The 16,963-nt window shown below is 36.8% G+C and overlaps 1 long non-coding RNA gene across 2 annotated transcripts; it reads left to right on the top strand.

Moving 5' to 3' along the window:
• Nucleotides 1–527: 527 nt before the first annotated feature.
• On the top strand, nucleotides 528–10,567 carry LOC139127767 (uncharacterized). 2 transcript variants are annotated; one of them, XR_011551116.1, is made up of 3 exons: nucleotides 528–951; nucleotides 4,712–4,818; nucleotides 9,473–10,567. It is a non-coding gene; the product is annotated as an uncharacterized lncRNA (long non-coding RNA). The 2 variants fall into 2 exon arrangements; XR_011551117.1 differs by having other exon boundaries at nucleotides 4,706–4,818.
• Nucleotides 10,568–16,963: the final 6,396 nt, after the last annotated feature.

Genomic DNA, 16,963 nt, shown 5'->3' with positions numbered 1-16,963 from the left:
TTTTAAAAGTAGCTTTCTCTCTCCTCGTTTTTCGCCAAGCCCTGTCCCTGACAATCAACCGATATCTGCCCTGCCCTACAAAACAAACACTAAATTTGCTCCCCTGCCACTTTATAAAAACATGTTCCCTGCCTGAGCAAAATTAAAATTTCCTCTGCCCTCAAAAATCGCCTCCGAACAGCTTTTTTCGATGTTCCTGTTCTGTGCACGGGTTTGGCACGTCTGTGTGCCTAACACAGAATATTCATGAGGATAATATTGCGTAAATACAGTACAAGCCGCAGTCTGATAGCACGGCAAAACTTGACCCTCTAGCCTGCTGCCCTTGAGTTTGTACATTTATCTGGTGTAAGACGAAGATGGGGCTTAGTTAGCAATATTCTTGTCTAACGAGAGCGAAAAAATAACATTTTCTTCAAGATTAAGTAAAAAATGATAGTTATCATCAAATTCTTCGCAGTTCGTTTCGTGAATATTTGAAAACCTAAGGAGCCGTAAGCCATATTGGTCAAAGGTCAATCAGAAGACCCAGTGTGGTATTGGCGTGGCGTCGCTTGCACGTACCGCCAACAATGATCAAAATCTCCAGTCGTTCATCTTTTAGCGTTTACTGACATGTCCCGCCCGTGTTTAGGAATGTCTACAGTCTACCCTTGAAATCCTGGACCATCTCGACGACTACGCTGTACGTTTTAATCTAGTACAACTGGAGAGTCGTCCAATCGTGTCGATGTCATGAACTGAGTTACGTTTTAGAGCTACTACCAGAAGCTCAACGGTTCGACAAGCAGCAAGTTTATTCTCCGTTCAATCGGGACGAAACTCGACAACCCATTTTAGCAATTTGGACGGAAGAGGGCAACTCTTTTCGCACAAGCGAAAGGTCGACCCCCTCGATCGCTGCTGAGTTCTGCATCAGCTGGACGGTGGTCGTGTACATACCAGGTACAGGTATGTATAGTTAACTTGTCCTCTTTGTCTTATGTAACAGCCCAAGTGTCTTTTCTTACATACGTCTACTCCTTCTCGTATAAACGTGTTCAGCAATGTCTTTATCTTGCAAAAATGTCTAACGTTTGTGTTGTTTAAATCATCGATATTGCTGATAAAATTTCAAATAAACAATGAACATCTAATTCCCAGGCAACTTCATGCTAATGTGACCTTTGTGGCGAGGGACTGTACAGAAATTACGGGGGGGGGGGGGCTAGGGTTGGGGTGTTGGTTGGTGTTTCGAAAATGTAGAATAATCACCCTTCAAAAGTGTTTTCAAGAAAAGATTGCCCCCAACTTTCATTTGTCCTTTGTGTCACAGTCTTATTTGATGTTTTATTAATAACTGACGTAAAATTTCTTATCTGACCTTTGAACTTTCAAAGAATACCCTAAACCTTTGAAACATGTAATCACTTGGGTGAAAGTCCAATAGCATATTTGTTGTTCACATCTGCTTTCAAACGCTATTCTCACCATCCGTACTATTCGAAAAACCAAATGTCTTGCACCAACATTCACTAGTAACCAGCTCAGTCTAATTAAGTACATTAATATCAATAATCAAGCATCTATAAATACACAGATGTGGCTAGTTCTGTATTGAAAAATAAGATTTAATGGTTTCCTCATAGATACAATGTGAAGTGAATCACCGTCCCTCCACCCACCGGTCTGGAAACAGCTCCTGTTTCTTTGCTCCGAGCCGCGTTGCTGGTAAATATATATATTACAAAAAATCTCTGAATCTCTGACACCTTAAATGTGACAAGTACGTGAATTCGCATTAAAAATATACTAATTTTATCCAAAATGACCAGAATGCATGGCGATATTCACTACAGCGATTTTGCTGGATAAACTTGTCGAGACCAAAATATATTGTAACATAAGCGTTTTGATATTGAGGTGGGAGCTTCAAGGTTCTTTCACATTTTTATACATAAAAATTCATTTCTTTTCAAAGCTGTCGAGTACTCTTTTGGCCTCCAAAATAGAGCTTGCAAGGAATTGCTGCTAGACAACTGTATGCGACAGTATCCCTTAGTTACACAGCGGAGCTATATCAGCCGCTAGGTTTGAGTAATGTTAGAATGAAAATCGATTCTAGAAATAAACTTTTAGGAAGACTTACACCTCGCAATTCCCCATTTTCAAAAATAGGTAATATTACTAAGGACATAGAACATACAATGTCTAAGTTGAAAACATTCAGCGCTCTGCATTATACATTAGACTACTCTGTGCAGTTTATGTGAAGATTTCAGTGCAGGTATGCACAGTATCCTCAGTGTTTGCATGTTTGGGCAAATATTTAATCACAGCACAATCTTTACCTTGTGCAAAATTGCACATACACCAAAATTACTGTATTTTCACAAACTTACTTCAGCTCTGAAGGATGTTGGCTTTTACTGCAGTAGAAACCATACATTTGTGAAACATATGATGAGTAAATTCAAATTTTAACAGTCATTTTGATTTTGGTAATATTCCTAAGGAACAGAACATGCAACGTCACAGGTGAAAACATTCACCTCTGTCAGTGTTCAATCTGGGATGTCAAAACAGGGGGTCACTGTAAACCCCTACTCCTGTCCCAAGGGACCATTTTAGAAATTCGGGGGACATCAACACACATGTAAAACCCTTGAATCTTCTGTGGAAAAACTATATTCTGTCAACGTGGGATTTAAAGGGACATAAGCTGTAACTTGTTGCAAGTTTTTCAGTGTTCTGCTTCTGTATATCAACTACTGTGTCTGATCCTAAAAAGTTTGTCATGCTGAAATTTCAAGTATTCTTTTTGTCAACACAGCTTGTATGTGTGTAGTGATCATTGTTTATTGTTTACAAATGAATTCTAGTCCAGGCTTGAATGCAATTTTCAACAATACCGTATTTCGTAGATTATACTCATTTAGGTTGTGTTGATATGCTAAATACTTGGCTTTAAATTACGAATTAGGGATTCAATGCATAAAGTGTAGGAAACCACAAAACAAAAGTTCTGAAAAAATAGCCAAAAGATACAGCTTATGGAGCTTTAAATAAAGTTTATATCAACTCTTAAACATACTGTTAACTTGTATGTATTTGGAAATTAATGTTCTGGAAAATCAGATATGTCCGACCTAAAATATTGCTGTTCAAAACGATCATAGCTGGCCCTAAATGGATGCTTGCCTTGTAGTGTTCAACCTTTGTATGGGTGGTAGACGTTGCAGACGCTTCAATTTGAGGACATGCCCATCATCTTTGTCTAAAACAGGGGTGCATCAACTACTGGCATTAAAAATCCAAGTCGCAACTAGCCTATCGCCATTATGCACAGTCTATTTTGTCTTGTTTACATTCATTAGCCATGTCACATGCACACAGCTCTACCCTACATCAGTCCTTTCTACCCAGCTTCTTATGCACCACCTTATACACTCTCACAAACTTATTTCAACTTGAAAGTTCACCCTTTTCCTGCCAGACAGTATTAAGACTATAACTTCCGCAATCAGCCAAGTCAGTAAAACGCGGTATTGAGCCCAAACATGGCGTTTTTTCACCTGCTTGGCTCGGCCTGTTATAGCATCTTTAGTCAAAAAAAAATCAAGCTTACAATATTTATGTTTTCTACAGCCTTCAAATGTATAATATATGTTAAAATACACCATATGGAATATGTTGTGTTTCATTTATTTTAACCATCTTGACCTGATGGTGAAATATGGACTTGGCAGGAAAAGGGTTAGCGCATAAAATAATGCTTAAAGATACTGCTAGTGGGGCTTTAAAAGGCCGTGAGCTGCAACACTGTGAAATTTGTCCAACCTCAAAGTACCTTCAATTTCTTCAGATATTCATTGCAATCTACAAATTGAACGATATAGTCATTAACTGTGCCTCAACAGCATTTGCTTGTGGCAGAATAGACAAGAAATTGAGCACATCTTTGTTAATTTTAAATTTCCCGCAATTTTCAAAATCTTGCCATAATAAGTGAAAACAAGAATTTTTCCTCTAAGTGGAGTGAATCCCTTTCCCTTCCTTTCAGTGGGTTGCACCATGTTGTATTTGTAAAGATTTAAATGTGTACATCCACCATTTACGCTGTTTATCATGTAGTTGCATGTAGGCGGCCATATTTGGGTGCGGCACCCATTTATTATTTGTCTTACAAGAATCTCCTCATGCAGTCCAACTCTGTGGATAATTACACTAGAGTAAACATCTCTGAGTTATGTAGAAATTTGCTATGAACTGATTTTAATCTAAATATAAAAATCATAAAATAATGTCAAAAGTTGCAACTCATCTGCCTTAAAGTAAAACATGAGAATAATTCTGATCTTACCTAAACATGGTATGTCATTTTATTTTGCATCACTTCATTAATGATTTCCAACTTTCTAAATTAATGCAATTTCTGTATCAAATGAAATGTGGTCTTATTTTCAACATGAACATTTTGTATTATTGTATAACCATGGATGTAAAAAGAGTCAATCTTTCATCCATGCTTAGTGCAGTGGGAATCCGATGATGTCAAGCCTTTGTAGGCCATGGGAATGCTATTGTCTGATTCAAATGTGAATACCAATTGATAGCCAGATGAATATGATTATTCACATGAAATATGATGATTCATCATCTGTGTTTCAGATATTTTGATTTTTCACAGTAAGAGTTTTAACTCTTTTATTTATATCCTTGCAAGTTGCAGGCCCCTTGGAGATGTTTATTAGGCACTGAAAAGTAGGGAAAGGGTAGTGTCCCAAGGAAAGACAGAGTTACACAAAAAGGCATGCCAACAACAGGAGAATAAGAGAGGTATGTACTACAAAGTCTGCACTGATAATTTTTTAGTCTAAACCAGTGAACTTTGAAGGACAAGGTAACCAAAGCACCAGTGTTGGTGAATTATAGTACATGGTAGAACCATCATGACACAAGTAAACTCAATTTTACTTAGTTGAGCTTTGATATTTGGTTATACATTTGCAGAGCACCTAACAGCTTTAAGCGACAAAATCTGCCTTTTTAGCTCCGCTGTCAGAGACGCGGAGCTTATCCGATAGACTGATTGTTCGTCGTCGTCCGTCTGTCAACAATGGTCTTCTTCTCTGAAACCCGTCAAATTTGTAATGGAGGTTCATAGGAGTGACCTCACTCAAGTTTGTTAAAATTGTGGTGAAATTTGCATAATTGTATTTTTGGGGCAATTTTTCCTGTTTTTGGTCAAGAAATCTTCTTCTCTGAAACTTCAAGTCAGATTAATTTGAAACTTGGTATAGAGGTTCCTGGAGGTAACCTCAGTCAAGGTTGTTCAAATTGTGGTGAAATTTGCATAATTGTATTTTTGGGGCAATTTTTCCTGTTTTTGGTAAAAAAAATCATCTTCTCTGAAACCGATCGTCCAATTGCTTTGAAATTTGATGTGCAGTTTACTTAGGGTAACTATAGTCAGATTTATTCAAATCATGGTGAAATTTGCATATTTGTATTTTCAAGGCAATTTTTGTCGTTTTGGTAAAAAAATCTGTAAAAATCTTCTTCTTCAAAACTACCAGTCAGATAGCTTTGATATTTGGTACATAGGTCCCTAGGGATGATCTATTTCAGATTTGTTCAAATTGTGCAGAAATATGCAAATTTGCATTTTTAAGGCAATTTTTGCCATTTTTGGTCAAAAAATGTATTTCTCAAAAAGTACTGGTCAGATAGCTTTGAAATTTGGTATACAGGTTTGTATAGATGAACTAAGTAATATATATTGAATTTCTGATGAAATGTGTAATTTTGTGTTTTGGGGCAATTTTTGCCATTTTTGGTCAAAAATGTGTATTTCCAAAACTACTCATCTGATAGCTTTGCAATTTGGTATACAGGTTCCTACCGATGAACTTAATGATATTTATTGAAATTATGATGAAATCTGCAATTTTGTTATTTATGGGTAATTTTTGCCATTTTTGGTCGAAAATGTGTTTCTCAAAAAGTACTGGTCTGATAGCTTTGAAATTCGATATGCAGGTTCGTACAGATTAACTAAATTTGATATTTTGACATTATGGTAAAATCTGCAATTTTGTATATTTTGGGGCAATTTTTGCCATTTCTGTTAAAAAAATTGTTTCTCAAAAACTGCAAGTGGATAGCTTTGATATTTGGTATACAGGTTCCAAGGGATTATTGTAATATGTGATATACTGAAATTATGGTGAAATCTGCAATTTTTATTTTGGGGGACAATTATTGCCATTTTTGGTCAGAAAATTTTATTCTCTAAAAACTACTCGTCAGATAGCTTTAGTGGACGTGTTCTTTGGAATGATCCGATGTAAAAATTCAAATTATGATGAAATCCTCAATTGTATACTTTTGCAGATATTTTAGCGTCTTTTTTTCTGGCCATTGAAATGAGCTATCAAAGATTTCCACCTTCTTCACCAACATGTGTCAAAAATAGTTATTCTCTACATAAACACAGCGGAGCTATATCGGCCGCTAGGTCGCTTGTTAACCTTCCCTTGAAGATACAGATGTAATCGATTGTTATGCAGCTATTCAATGTCAAATTTTGAGATCACAATGAAATGTGTAAACCCTGCAAATTATTTTAGAGAAACATACAGATAAAGTATCGCCCAAAGCTTCGCTTTTTTAGCCTCATTATCGTTTCCGTATCGTTTCCGCATCGCCCAACCCCAAATCCAACATCACTCACTCGGTTGTTTGGTATTGTTTCCGTATCGTTTCACTAGCGCATCGCCTCATTCACGGAACTCAAAGACATCAGATATGAGATATCGGGCATGAAAAGTCGATGTCATTTCGTCAAAAGTCATCGAAATTGAGAATATAGACAAGATTTCATCTAGTTGAAGGTAAATGATCGTTAATAATCATGAATTCGAACGTCTTGGACGATGTGGGTACGTGATTTAGAGTGATTGGCGCGGCGTGACATATGTAGGCCTACTCAGATTTATACCGTATGCGCACGGTGCGATAGTTTGCCTAAAATTAATTTATTTTTGATGGATAATTGGTTGCGGAGTGTAACTCTATAGTATGAATTGCGTAGCAATTATTGAAACACTTGGAAGTTCCCGCTATCAGATTGTTATCAATATGTTGTGACTAAGGTCACGGACTTCCTCTACATCATAATTTATTCACGTCAATCGGGTTTAAAGGTCACTGTGTAAAGCGTTAGGTGAATTCAAGGTGGCATCACTATATGTGTTAACCTAGTATATGATACACTGCAGTTATTATTTTAGCAATTCTCCTTACTTTGTATGGCCAGTTTTTCTTGTGCGCTTTCAAGGACGTACATGTATTTAAGCTTAAAAATACTAATTTCAGTCATTTAAAATGGTCATCCGCACACAGTACCACACATTTCTGGGTTTCTAGTCAGTGGAAAAGTTGTCCCACGTCATTTTTTGACACTTGTCTCATCGGGCAACCGGTACTGGTGTTTCAGTTGCAGTTGCCCAAATGCGACTTTCACTTGCAACCGTTAATGTCTGTCCCTGGTAGAGTGCTATCTTGTTACAAAATGTTCGCAAATAAAATGGTATACAAACTTCATATCAAATAAAGCAATTCGTAAAAGAAACGCATTATAATCACAATATGTTTCAACTTTGTTCCCATTTTTGTGTGTTGAAGCAACATTTCATGAATGGATAATGTCGGACATATGGGGTCGGACACATGTATTTGATCTTTCATTTTGTATACCTTTACTCTCAAAAACATCGGCAATGCCAGGCGGCGAAATTTCCGAAGGCGGCAACTTTGCTGTTGCATTTTTGAGTGAATAATATGCCGTGGCCAATTGGGACCATGAAATTGACTTGATACGATGCAGCGGCGATGTTTAGGCTGATACGATGCGGAAGCAATGCAAGGCTGATACAGAGGCGGTAATGAACGATATAGAAAATAAACAAACTGATGCGACAGCAATGTCGGAAATGATACAGAGGTGATCTGAGGCGAAGTTTTATGCCATACTTTATCTGTATTGTTGAAACAACTTAAGGGGCTCTTAGATTGAGTTCAAAACACAAATGTACATAGCATAACATACAATAATAGCATAGTCAAACTCAGGATGAGCTTTTAACACTTTTAACAGCTTTTAACTGGCCAAAATATTGTTGAAGGAATCCATGAAGTGTATTTTATGAACCTTGCCTGGGAACACAACTTTGAAACAATATCACAAGACAAACTCATGTCCAAGAGTTGCAAATTTAATATTGAAAGATGAAACAAGCTTACAATGTATGCTCTGATAACATGTTCCAGATTACACGATGTGCTAAAAACCATAGTTTTATCTTTTATTAACATTATACGAAACTGTTTTTGGAACAACCAACTGTGTGCAAGAAAACTCTTGCCTTATTTCACAAAATGTAACTTAATATACATTTTTTCATAAAAACATTTTGCATAGTCAAAACAGCTTCAGTGTTGCACCCGCTGGGAACAAGGATATAGTTTTGAACTAGTATTTACTTAGTGGCTGGACTGACAGTTATTGAACAGTATTCAACAACAGTCAGTCCATGCTTCAAGTATCTCTATTATACTTCAAACTTTTCTGTATGGCTGTCTATATAATTTCTTGAAAATTATATGAAATGTATATAACACGATTGGAACTAATTTGGGATAATTGGATTTTCATATTTTTCAAATTTCTCAAAGATGTTAGGTGCCGTATAGTTGAATGTTGCAATATTACAAAATACTGATAAAAACAAGTGCGTAACGTAAAAGAAAAGTAGATGAGGTTACATTTGTAGATGAAATCGACATTACTTCATCCAATTATCCAAATTAGTTCCCATCGTGTTATATGCACTCCAAATAATGCATGATATTGAAAAATCATTTGAAATGGTAATTGACAATGAGTCTCCTTCAAAGCATTTTTTTCAAAATTTTTATTTTTAGTAGTCTACAGTTTTCTCTACACATGTGAGCTATGCCTGGCTTGACTAGGGAATCTCTGTTGGTACAAATCAGAATGAATCATGGGATATTTGTAGTATGGGTTGGGTCTTTGCATAGTTAGCACTATTAGATATACAGAGTCAACAATTTTGTCACAATAATTGTACAAATGTACTAATGGGTTCAAATAAAATTTAAAAAGCAAAACTTACTTTAGTTGAGGGTTATGTAAATTGACAGTTCCATTCTGATGTGCTCAAAGGTCTTTGGACAAGGGTGCCAATGTTAAAATGATACATGAATTTCCTTATGTTCCTAAGCATAGGTGGAATGGAAGGCAACATAATATGTTCAAATCAGTAATAAGTCATGATACCAGAGTTGTTCTTAAAATATCAAATGTACCATATTGTTAGTTATGACAGTGACTTTATGTATTATGCCATCATTTATCTCACTCTTTGCATGATTTTAAATAACCATCATTTATCATTTCTACCTACAGATTTTAAAGAGGAGAAGTGCAGTGATCAATGCAGATGAGAAGGGTTTCTGGAATGATGTAACTGCAGACCTGATGTGTCTGATGAGGAGGTCCCACCAGATGGAAGGATAATTGCCTCCAGGCCTTCTTGGCGATCTGACAAACTAAACGATTTGATAGGATAGACACACTCAATCAGCGAATGCTTAATGACTCTAATTCAAGACATACATACTGCAGAGGAAGTATGGCAGAGCCAGTGAGAGACCACCTGATAACAACAGTTCAGTGACAATTGTGTGAGACAGAACAGTGATGCATAGCTTTATTGAGTAATTATCCATCATCCCTCTGTTGGTCAACAACTGATTTGTTCTCAATTTTAATTGCTTTACTTGAAAAATAGTAACAGAGCTGGTGTTGTAAGTTCAGTGAAATATAAAGTCATTAGCTGGCACAGGTCAGTTGACACCAAGAAAAGTTTAGTATAACCAAGGCATAACTTACAAATACTTCACAAGTACATCTTTGAAGTACTGCTGAAATTTGTCACTTTGATGTATCTGGATTTGTGCCCTCAAGAATTTATCAAGGTGCAGTTACAGTGTTTAAACATGCTGAAACAAATGTGAGCCACACCGTGTTACTGATGGTATTTTTCTATTTCTTGTCCAAAAATTTCTCTGAAATTGCTTGTCAGATTGCTTTGAAATTTTAAATGCAGGTCTCTTAGGATAATATAATTGAAGCAGTAATCAGTATATGCAATATTGTGTTTTTCAGAGCAATTTTTCCCAGTTTTTGAGATTTTGATTAACTGAACAAAGCTACGATTTAACAGTGCACATACATGTATGTGATAAGTAAGAGTTAATTAAACATACACTACAAAAAAATTCACCCAGTGACAGTTCCTGCACAGGCCCTGATACAAACTGTGATACAGGTCTGTGTCAGCAAATACAGAAGGAGTTCTATCAGGGGCTGATGCACATGTCTGTATCAAGTACTGTAAACACATGGCTGTATTTCTACCAATTACAGCACCTGTACACAGTGCTGTGAACACTGATCTCTAACAGGGTCTGAAATTTTTCAGTGTTCAAACAATAACATTTCTTCTATCATCAAAATTTGCCAATTTTTACAACAAATTTACACCCTGAAATCCATACAGATTTTCAGGCCCTGCAGCTGACACACCACTGTACGCACACCGGTGGTTCAGTGCTGCAATTATAGGTCTTGATACAGTCAGAATTTACAGCATTGTATACAATCCTGTACCACCATGAATCAGAATTTACACAACCCTAAAATCTGACAGGTTTTTACTGGTCTTGCAAAAAGGTTATTTATCTGGGCCTTTTACAGGTAATGATTATCCTCTGTTACAGGCATGTGTCTGCCTTTTCTTGCTGTGTAGATAGCTTGAGTGCTTCATTTTCAATCAAGAAACTCTTGAAATGATTTTTTATTCCTATATTTAAAGGTACACATAGTTGATCTTGTAATTTGGTGAATTACACAGTCATTAGCTGACACATCTCAATTGACACAAATTAAAATGTACAAAACTTAGGAATACTACACATGTATATCTTTAAACGTATGCCAAAATTTACAGCATACTGTAAAGAGCATTAATTTTCACCAGGATTTAATTTCACTATTTTGCTGTTTGGGACACATGATTCACTGGGTTTATTTTCACAGATCAGGCCGTGAAACAATGAATTCTATTATAATTTAAAATTGTCATAGGGGTTTAATTAAGCAGATTTTTAGTTGCTTGTTGTATTTTGGGTTATTTTCCTGTTTTTGTTTAAAATAATTTCTCTGAAACAGGTCAACAGATTGCTTCAAAATTTTGTATACAGGTCAATAAGGATGATAATGGTAAGATATCAAATTGTTCTGATGAACCATATTTCTCCCTGTTAGGCTCAGGCATATTTAAAAGTGACTGCATTAATTGATATTAGAGTTATCAAGGCTATGGAAATTCTTTTTTTACAGTATTGAAGATAACTTTGAATGTGTCTCAGGAAAATTGTTCTGAATGTTTTTTGTCTGTATTTTTTAATCAGTGTAGTTTACATAATGCTTTATATTGCCTTTTATTTATTTTACTAACATTTACACATTCCTTTGGAATAAAGAAGAATCATTTACAGTGATCTTGGATTTGTGTATCTAAATTGCAGTATAGTTTTCAGATGCAATCTGTACTCTATTTTGCTGTAGAAGCATCATTACATTGGTGTCTTCACTTGTAAAAAGAGTACTCATTGTGTATACACACACACACACACACACACACACACACACACATATACATATATTATATATATATTAATATATATATATATATATATATATATATATATATATATATATATATATATATATATAATATATAGTGTATGTGATGCCTGTATGAGTAGAAATACATGAGTCAAAAGCTACAAAGCATTACTGTTATTTGAGGACACACCCCAGTTCCCCCGAAGCCAGTGTTGGGTAATTATGTAAAAATTGGTGAATAATAAGTATGGATATATGCAGCAACTGACCCTCCCATTATTATGTAATCAATCAATCAAGCCAAAAGTACTGGTCCCTTGATTCTCTATAAATTAGAGAATCCAGTAGTATCCTGAAATACATATATAATGGATAACACGTGAATCCAGCAGAATCCTGCAATGGATTAAGCAATGGATTCTGTTCAGTATCCGACAGAAACCATTGACCACCAGAATCCACTGGCATACATAATGTATATTGTAGTATTCTGGTGGATTCTTGAAGTATCCAGAACAATATACAGAAGAATCCTCAATGGATTTTTCACTTTTGGCACAGTGTACCGGCTAGATAAGTAGTTGACACCAGTTAGTGTTTGACAAGCCTGCAGCTACTGTTCCCAGGCCCTGGGACGGCTAACCAACCAGATCAACACAAACCAAACCATGGTAAAATAGTAAAGTAAACAAAATTGTGTCACAGATCATGAGTTTGGTTCTATTACCCTCTCACCGTCCCCTCTAAAGATGCCCAAATTAACGCAATTCAACTATAGACAGTAGAGGGAGCCCACTCTACTGTTTATGATAACAAGAACATCTATCATGTGATAAAGATTTCAGGAGCCATCGACGTCGTGACCATTTCATAGTTAGTTTCGTTTGTCGGACCACGCGGATGTTCACTTTCCTGTCTCAAGGCTGAAATTTATGCATGTGCGTCAATGGACAAACGTATTCACTTTATTGCCAAATTGGGCGTTAAAAACCCAGCGTACTCAGTTTGTACTGACCCAATATTACTGTTGAACGCTACATATGATTGTATCACAAAATACGATTGAAATTCAAAATCGTCGAAGTAAATAAGAAAATAACGCCACCGATATAAAATAGAGAGGTCAATCACGAAATTTTACAAGAGACATCTTTAATATGTGCATGGCGGTAGAAGAGACTGCTTCAAAGGATGGTCACCCATTAATTAGAGTATTATTTTGAGGTCCCGACATCGACTAATTCTTCATCAGGTATTTCTATGTCGTAAATCACAAATTAAAACATATTGAATATGGGAATCATGTAAAAAATCAACAAGGTCGCAGTTACAAGCTACCTGTGAAAGGTCGCAATCGACTACTATCGATGGACGAAGCGTGTCGCCCCTGAACAGAAATAATTATATTACTTTTGTGAAAGGCATGTAAAAAATTAAGAAAAATAGCTTCAGGTCATAAGGACCTGCACCAAGCCAAACTTCAGGTCCTTACAGAAAACTGCCGGTCCTCAATAAATGCAGTTGTTAACGACCATTAAAGTTAACTTCTCCACCGATACTATGCTTTTGAATGTTGTAATATTTAATTTTTCATATCCTTTTATCAATAGAGTCAGTAAGTATTCACTCCAAAGGACTATTTTTCACATAGATTGCAGAATAGTGTAAATGAATGATCATGAAATATTCATCTACATGATCAGGAATCTGAAAAAGATCACAGCCCTCATCTTCCTCAAGGTCATGCGCACACATTTATCAATGTTTTCCATCACCGGGGGGGGGGGGGAGACAACGGGACTAACAGGAGAATTTGACATTTTTCCTAGCCATGTCAAATCCCCTACTCTCGGACTATAAAATGATGTCAAACACCCAGGGGCCGGGGAATACAGGCTCATGCACTAGCTACATGTGGCTGATGATAGCGAGAATTTTTTTCTATTGTAACTTTCTATGGGGAATGGTGTTCTCTACATTGCTGTGTACAATAGCGCTGTTCACGGTTACACGTTTGTTCCTAAATACAGCTGTACGCGCGCGACATCGGACACACAGCTTGAAATGCGGACAAATTTTATCAATGTTGCACACATGGCCGTTTTTGCAGGTTGTACTCTGAGTCCTGAATATGCCTTTTATTATTCATTGTTACACTAGCAGTCGCCTACTAAGATTTGTTTTCGTCGATTTTGCATGCGCAATTTCAATTTCTAAAAATGCGGACAAATGTTAATTTTTGCATATTAATAAGAACAGTGACGTAAAGTTATTAAAATGACTCTGAAAAGTTTGACAGACCTCGATACTGCTGAAAACCATCGACACAATCAGTTAATGATACCGTAAAATCTTAAAAGACGTAATTTTTTGCGACATTTAGGCCTACAGTCCATGATGACGCTGAGTTTTGCCTGCTGTCGTAAAACGGTATACATCGAAACAATTTGAAGCCCTACTCTCGGCCTCTGAGAATATACACGACAGACAGTGCAACTCGACAAAACTGTTAATGATAAGGTCGCTCTGTTTTATAAAATGCACACTTGTTATCACGATATGTCGTGGTAAGAGTACGGCCTTGTGAACTTTGGTAAAGACCAACAAGCGAGCAAGATGTTCTAGCGGTCCACAAACAAACGCAGCGAAACTTGAACTTGACTGTCGACTGCAGGTAGTGCAATTGGGCTGTCGTTTAACATCTAGTCCTTGTTCAAAACTTGAGGTAAACAAATACCTCCATGTTCAAAACCAAATATGATTAGTCAACAGCACTGTTCTCGTAGTAGGTTTTTGTCTTAAACTCTTCTGTGAACCGTTTATGTTTTTAAGGCTTCAATGAAAAATCAAAGCAAAGAAAATAGAGTCAGTTTGATAAAACGAAGGGCTGTATTATGTACATTTGTGTACATGTAAATTCCGAACACTTAAAGTGTGGAACTAGTGAAGTAGAACTGGGTGTTGTTATCATATGACACAGATATGCTAACATTACCAGGGTTACACTCTCTAGACGAGTATTTTTATAATATTGTGTCACATTGTTGCACCAAAATCAATCCATTCCATCATTGCTAGAATCTGCATGCACGGACGTAATTCATACTGATCTGAATGTAATCAGTTGCACCGTGCTATGCGCGTCGATCGGAGGGGTTAGACTTTTCGTAAATGTAAAAAGTCGCAAGACAAAAATTACTATGTTGCGACATTGTCAACTCCCACCACCCCCGGTCTGGTGTACCATAGAGATCAAATTCCCCACTACCAGGACACGAAGTGCGATCAACATCCCCTGTTGCCCCGCACTCCCACGGTGGAAAACATTGATAGGTGCATGACATTCAAGTCTGAATCGCATGATTCAGAGTCAGTCATCATCTGCATCTGTTACAGGTCTTGACGGAGAAATTTTCATCATTTATTCCAAATTTAAGTCGGTCATAAGGACCGACATGTTGCCAAAAACCTTCGCCCGACGAGAAATCTGTCGTCTCGGACCGTCGGACCGACGTTAATTTCGCACACTGCTTATAACTGAATGTGTCATTCTAAAATCGTGAGGTTCGAGTCTTGTACAAGTAAAGAAATACGTGAACTTCAGTCAAACAGTTGAATATCGCGTTTTCTGATATGTTGAATCGAGCATTCGTCGTTCTTCGGTGGCGACTGGCCGTTGAACTACTATAATAACGATGATAGACAACCCAGCAGCACGCTGTTTGTCCGCGTGATTGAGTTTATAAACAGGAAAAAGCAGTTGGTGATTCGAAAAAAGCACTTTCGTGGTTGTTTAAGTTTTTTCAAATTCATGGAAATTATTCTATTATTTTCTATTTTGGTTTCTTTAAATTTATTGCATAAGTGTATAATTACCTTATTCAATATCGTTTTCAGCTATACTGACATGAATTTGTGCTGTGAAATATCGCATACTTTTCAATCGAGATTTACTTCGACCCTGGACTTCGACTCATTTCATAAGCAGTCCGCCAATGACAAATTATGTCTGCTCTATATAACTGTTCGTGATAGAGGGACCGTGGTCTGCTCTATAAGAGCGCCGGTACAGATTGAAAAACAAATGCTAGGTCAACATTGGTTTACATTGTAAATCACAGCATCCATTCTAATGTAATATAGCAAAACTTTACGTGCGTTACCCGTATCACGTTCCCTCTTTACCCGCATAGAATTTACATAACGATAAGCTTTTCCAAACCGGGCAGAGCAGAGACCGGTGCGATATTTTGTCGCTTTAAAAGTTCGAACTATTGGCATATTATTTCTAATTTCTACTGAGAGGCATGTTGCTCGCTCAACTGTCGAAACAAAAAGACGTCGCAACCATTCTCACAAAGGCAGAAATTTTTTGGTGACGTACAGGAACGTAATGTTCATTGCATGCTTAAACCGTACAGTATAAAGCGGAACAGTTTTGATTGCCAGACTGCACTGGGCATATGCAGACATAAAAGTCATCTGACATTTTTATCGTCAGTCGCAATTAGTTCGGAGCGGATCGATTTTGAATGTCGGACTTCATTAGGTGCAGACGAACATGTAAAGTGTTATCAGAAAAAGACGTAATTTTTGGATTTTCGAAGTAGGCCAAGTTTGATTGAGACGGGGTCAGTTTGAATGTCAGACTATACTTTGCATAGAGACCACGTCAATTCGAGAAAAAACGCAAAAAACTGTTTTGTTACTTCAACGCGACGGTATTTGATAATTAAACGTGCATTAACCTAAACGCAGGCATATTTTATTACCTAGTGATAATGTCGATCGGGAATGACAATTGTTCAAAGAAAAGTTCCGAGAAAAATAAAATAAATAAATAAAATAAATCACGGAAAACTACCGATTTTTGGAGCCTTCGTTTTGGCACGTCGCCAGAGCTAATGGCTTTACCAGGCAAAAAAATGACGATGAGTCATTACTGAGATCGGACGTGTCCTAATTCATAATATAAGCTTGCCTACGTTCCCCAGATACATCGGACTAATGTTTATTGTTCACAAGTTGTGAGAAGTAATCTAATAAATGACTAGAACCGTCAAGCACCGCAAAGCGGCTAGTTCATCCTCCAACCACAACTATCGGTATTTCGAGGTATAGCTAAACTTACTTGTATAATTAGGGTTATCATACGAAGTTTGGTGGGTACCGACTGATGTTTCAGTATTTTGGCAAGTAGCGCAG

This window comes from Ptychodera flava, unplaced genomic scaffold (genome assembly GCF_041260155.1).
Source record: "Ptychodera flava strain L36383 unplaced genomic scaffold, AS_Pfla_20210202 Scaffold_36__1_contigs__length_1797346_pilon, whole genome shotgun sequence".
NCBI lineage: Eukaryota > Metazoa > Hemichordata > Enteropneusta > Ptychoderidae > Ptychodera > Ptychodera flava.
The sequence above is the reverse complement of the archived record's forward strand: the minus strand, read 5'-3'. Positions and strand labels throughout refer to the sequence as shown.